The 5,739-nt window shown below is 30.8% G+C and overlaps 1 long non-coding RNA gene across 1 annotated transcript; it reads left to right on the top strand.

The window, feature by feature from the left end:
* Positions 1-2,453: 2,453 nt before the first annotated feature.
* LOC128192003 (uncharacterized) lies at positions 2,454-4,350 on the top strand. The gene is made up of 5 exons (XR_008244487.1): positions 2,454-2,634; positions 2,734-2,821; positions 2,902-3,016; positions 4,142-4,187; positions 4,272-4,350. It is a non-coding gene; the product is annotated as an uncharacterized LOC128192003 (long non-coding RNA).
* Positions 4,351-5,739: the final 1,389 nt, after the last annotated feature.

A 5,739-nucleotide genomic window follows, 5' to 3' on the forward strand; every position in this document is an offset into this window, starting at 1 on the left:
AAATCGTGTCAGATAAGTCGGTCTTAAAAATCAAAATGGCGACCGTAACAAATCTTTTTATTGTCAAAGTTCTTTGAATCCTATTGTAAAGAAATATTTCTAACGTCAGGTGCCTGTGTTTGTTTTCGGTATGCAAATGTTCATTTTGTTTGTTAATTCAGCAGTTTTAGAGTTTTCGGGGTTTTCATAAAACTTTTATTACGGATACCGTCCGACTTGTGGATTTTCCCTTGGATCACAAAATTGAATAAATCTAATGATTAAAATTATCTACTTTGATATACAGGTGTAGTTGTTTGATTTTCCCGGTTAAAAATTTTCCTTGGGGTCTTAATTTACATAATATTCCGTCGTGTCAATTTTCTACAATTATGAAGAGTAAAATTTAGACAAAGTATCAGACAATTGCAAAAAAGCCGAATGAACATAGATTGTAACAAATAATTCAAACTCATAAATTTTGGAAGCATATTCGAGGAAATCCAGGACAATTACAAATTCAAACTTTCAAGACCCCGTCTTTCAGTACTCTCAGTACTTTGATTTAAGAAACAAAGGGGAAAAATCAGTGGATGTAAACATATCAGGGAGAAAGAAAGAAGTCAAACAAGGAATTTTTCGCGCAAGGAATAATTCTTATAGTTCGACGAAACTTCCTTGACCTACCATATTATGATTTACTAACATAATGTGTCTCTTCGTTTATTATTTAAAGATACCTTACCTGATGTTTGTTCCCTCGTACAAAAGGAGATCTTTTTCATTAATGCAAAATGATATATCAGCTACCTAGAGTTACATGCACAGAGATCATATCAAGTTTTACTTCACCGTTTTAGTTCCAATCTTATTATGTATCTGGCATGTTTGTGTATTTGAAGCAGTCCGACCATCTCCTTAATGCCATAAAAATGTACACTCTCTCTCTTTTGATCGCATCTATGTATATAAACATCAATATTTATTTGTGGAAATTATTGATAAATATACATGATAAAGAATGTATTTCATAAACCTAACAAGTTTGATTTTCACGCTAAGATCATTGTAGAAAATGTAATCTTTATGCACATGACTAAAAGACTTAATGAAAGCATACTTATTAATTTTTTTAAATTTATTTCTTTGTTTTTATGTATTAAACTTGTAAATTGATTTCATCTGATTAATTAAGAAAATGTGCGTTGTTATTTAAATAAAAAACACAAGACAAAATTATTATAATAATGGATACAAGCTTGCTAGTTTGATATTGATTTTGAGAATTTATAAGTGAAAATGTCAATGCAAAAAGATAAAAGGTAATGTTTCGGGCACTGTATTATTCTATTGTACATATTCTACAAAATTTTATACAATTTTCCAAACATTATTTGATATAATACATGGCCCGTATGAAGCGCAAAGGGATTTTGGACTAACTCTTGTTGCTAGGATAAGGTGTTTTTTTTACCAACCATATAAGAAACGAGAACTGAATTCGTTATTGAAAAAACCGCTAAGATATGCATTTGTAATTTCCTGCCGTGCGTGGAACTTTGTCTAGAGGATGAAGCGTGATTATGTAATTTAGTAATGTGCAAAAAAATTATATCTATGATCTAATTGTGAACAAACATTGTGGGAGTAGTCCACAGGCAATACATGTACCCAACCCGTTAATTTACTGAGGGATGTCATTTCACGTGTTAAATAAGTTTCGAAAAGATTAAGGCATAAATATTCAATATTTTAAAGGATCAATGTTTTTTTTTATCCAAGTACATGTAAATAGGTCTTTGTTCTTGGGAAAATTCCGGTACAGCATCGTTAAATGGTAACGGAAAATACTTTATGTTTTGCCAAGAAATTATTGATTGTGAGACAAATAGCTAAAAATGCCTGTGCTTTGATAAATACAAATAAAGTAAATTTTGGGGATCAAAAAAGATTTTTGATATATTGTGCGGATGAAGTAAAACGATGAAGACCACATTGAATCTCTCGTTCCAAAGAAATAGTGCGTTATTATACGAAGTACTTGACACAAGTACAGCACATTTAAAAGAAGAAAAGTTTTACTGTGTCTTAGCGTGTATATATCTATTACATTTGGAAAGAAATACAAGAAAACCTAGATAATCATAGTTTTCTAATAGCTGATTCTACAGAGAGATGAACTAATAAGTTATTAGTAAAGACCAGAAAGATCCGTTTAGGGAAGTTCAGAAATCAGAATATGCATGAAAACTTGTTCAACCACAAAGTAATGTTATACGAAAGTTTAGTGATATAAATGATATTTGAGAAATGTCAACTGTTAGGATCACTATTTAACTCCTTCGATGAAAAATAAAAAAAGAAATATTGGGAGAAAAGAACAAAATTTGAACGATAGAAATGTTCACTGAATTAGGAGCAAATCACATGCACAACTTTTTACGAATCTTTGTTATCTCATATTTTAGGCCAATTGAAGCAGCTACGTGCAGCGTTTATCTAATGAGGCGACAGTATTCTTCTCCGGAGGGAGGGACAATTTTCAGTTACATACTACTGTATATGAATTTCATTATTCTGAAATGTTAATCATCAGGAGGCGGACCCAACCCCCTTTTCAATCTGCGCATGCGTAATACCACAAGACAAGCTATGGTACATTTCAATAGTATTATGTTTTTGTTATCTTGTATCTAGCATCAATTGGAACAAAAAATAAAACCCTATAAATTCACCAATTTTCTTTTTGAACAGCACACCGTTTCTTTTCGAGCAACTGGAAACAACAAACATGAAGACATTTATCATCTTTTTAAGCCTGTTGGTGATTGCTGCTGCTCAGGTTTGTATGCTTACATTTCTTTTCACTCTGATTTTTCTTTAAATTGTTTGGATAATGAAGACGCGCTCTTATTTTCACAGCGGCCCGAGACGCCGTGTTTATATGGGAAACCCGAGGGTTATGGTCGGTGTCATATGTTCTTATCATGTGGTAAAAACGAAGAGTGCATAGGAAACATTTGCTGTAGAGTTATTGGTAAGATTTATCCTCTTACATAACACTCATGTACAATGTACTAGTAATTTACGAGACATAGATATCTCATCGAGGTAAATTAGAGAAAGTTAAGGCCCTGGGGTGTGATTGTAAAGGGAAGTTGTTCCATTGCAAATATTTCATAATTCTGCAATTATTTGATTTTTTTTAATTGCGTTACCTTATTGCTTTTTCCGTACAATTTAGTAAATTTATTTTAAATAAGAACAATGAATATGTGTGTGCACGGGATGACATTGCATATGATATCGGATATTTACAAAATAGATACATGTACATCGACACATCGTATTGTTGACATTTACATAACCAAACTTTAAGCCTACAATAATGCTATTAATTTTACTACACTCTGATAAGTAAGAATAAACTAACTGTGTCTCGGGACAGGCCTTCACCACAGTTAAAATGCCTCCGAAACGATTTTGGAGAAAATTAATTAAGATGCATTGAAAATAACAGTCAAATTATTCTTAACAAACCATTTTGAGGCTGTAAATACCTTTTTTCTTAAAAATTAATTCATATTAATGAAAAATTCAACACTTTTTCACAAACGTTTTTTCCTCACTTCAAATAACACACCGTATTGACTTTTGGAACTCTTGGGATTTTTTTTAATATATTAAATGCACCGAGTTAGCGTTATCTCCCGTATTTCCTATGATGAACAGAATATATAGCATTTTCAATGAAAATTTACACGTATTTTATTATCGTTTTTGAGTTTATCCATGCAAATGTGATATTGTGGAAACATAAAATTAAGAGCGTCCCGTGATTTAGCATGAATTTAATGCGCATGCGCAAGGTTGTAAAATCCAACAAATCCAGATGATTTTCGGAGTTGTTAAAGGAATTTTCTTCAATTATTAATCAGTCAAGCTTGATTGAGATAAAATAAAAGCAAATTGGTAATCTTCAAGTACCAATGATGTTGAAAGTATATAAAACAATAGACAGTACTCTTCTGATTTCTCAGTATTAAAGCCCAAAATTTCGAGTCTATTATTTTAATATAGTAGTTTAGATGTGTTATTCGGTGGAGATTCTTTTTGAAGTATGTGCAGTATATATATGGCAATATATATGTTTTAATAACAGGCAAACCTATTGAAAATCGAAGGCGATAACATCTGTTGCGATATGTGTAAGTATTTGAAATGTACTTTTTGATTTCATTCTTAAATAAAAGCTTTAATGTACTTAATATCCAAATTTTCTTTTCTTTTAGCGTCTGTTAGATACAGGTTTGATGCAAATGTCCAGAAAAAAGGATGTTTCTATTTGAGAAAATAAAAAAGTTCTTCAAAGGGTGTTTTACTTTATTTGTGATGAAGTTAATGAAAACTTCTAAAATTTAAAATTCTAGCTCTAAAATTAACTGAAAAACAATAGATATTTATATTTTATTATCATTTTTGGCGTCCAATGCATGGTAAAGGTAAAAGGCAAAATGGTTTGATCACCGGTATAGTAAAGCAAGCAAAACAAGTGCAATGATAAAGGTTTTGAATTATCAATTACGACCTGCGGCATAAAAAGGAAGCTGTCCGTTTTGCTACACCGCTACAGAAAAATAAAAAGGACCCTGCACTTTCTTCCACGTTTCAAGTAAACTTGATCGTATCAATAAGGCTTTTTCTATCGTCATTAAAGACAAAATAGGTCCTTGTAAATTAAGGTAAGGAATTTTGACTGTCAAAGTTAGCAGGGTATACAAGTATACATAGTTAAAATATAAGGATATGATATAAAGGTATTCAATGTACAAAGACCACAGTTTGTATCGAGGGAATGAATGGTCCGATATTCTTAACCATGATATCATTTTGAAGTTGCGATCAAATCAAAATACTTGAATTGAATTGAATTGAACAGAACATATTTTATTGATTAAATCAAATGAATTAGACACAAGTTCTAAATAACTAAGGTAGTCTTCTCCTAATAATGAAATCTTAATAATATTGCCAATAATAACGTTTTATATGAATACAGAAAAATATTCATGAATAAACAGTCTGCTCCCGTACTATTATATCAAATAAATTTAGATATTTTTGAGAAGCTCAAAATACTTCACCAAATGTTTTCAAAATTTTGATTATTGCCACATTGATTGCACCTTGAATTTTACATCAAAGTCCGTGGACAATGCATATTTTATTTAAAAATTGTGAAAAGTAACTTGAAATTCAAACAAACCTAGTGGCAAATAAATGCATAAACTTTCTTTTAATTAAAATGTGAAATAAAATGAATTATTAACCGAAGATATTTTGAAATTAAGTTTTCTTCTTTCCATTGAGGGAAGTTATAAAGCCATATAGTCTCTGGCACAACGCATATCTTATTAATAAATTGTGAAAAGTAACTTGAAATTCAAACAAATTTCTAGTCTTCCTATTCTGCATTTTCAGTCATACACAAGAGTACTCAGTCAATATAGCTAGTGGTCCAAATCAATCATTTCAGGTGAAAGTCCTTTTGTAAGGACCTCTAGAACTTCGAACTCCTATGTTTTTTAGTTAGGGTCTTCCGTTTCCAACGGAAGACCCTCTTGTTTTTCTTCGGTTTCTTTTTATTATTCTTTTTATTATTATTTTTATTTTATTTTTTATTTTTTTTTCTGACTCCTTCTCGGCTTTATATCTCAAAAAATTTTCATTCGATTTCCATGAAATTTTCAGAGCTTTTGT

The sequence above is a fragment of the Crassostrea angulata genome, chromosome 7 (assembly GCF_025612915.1).
Source record: "Crassostrea angulata isolate pt1a10 chromosome 7, ASM2561291v2, whole genome shotgun sequence".
Taxonomy (NCBI): domain Eukaryota; kingdom Metazoa; phylum Mollusca; class Bivalvia; order Ostreida; family Ostreidae; genus Magallana; species Magallana angulata.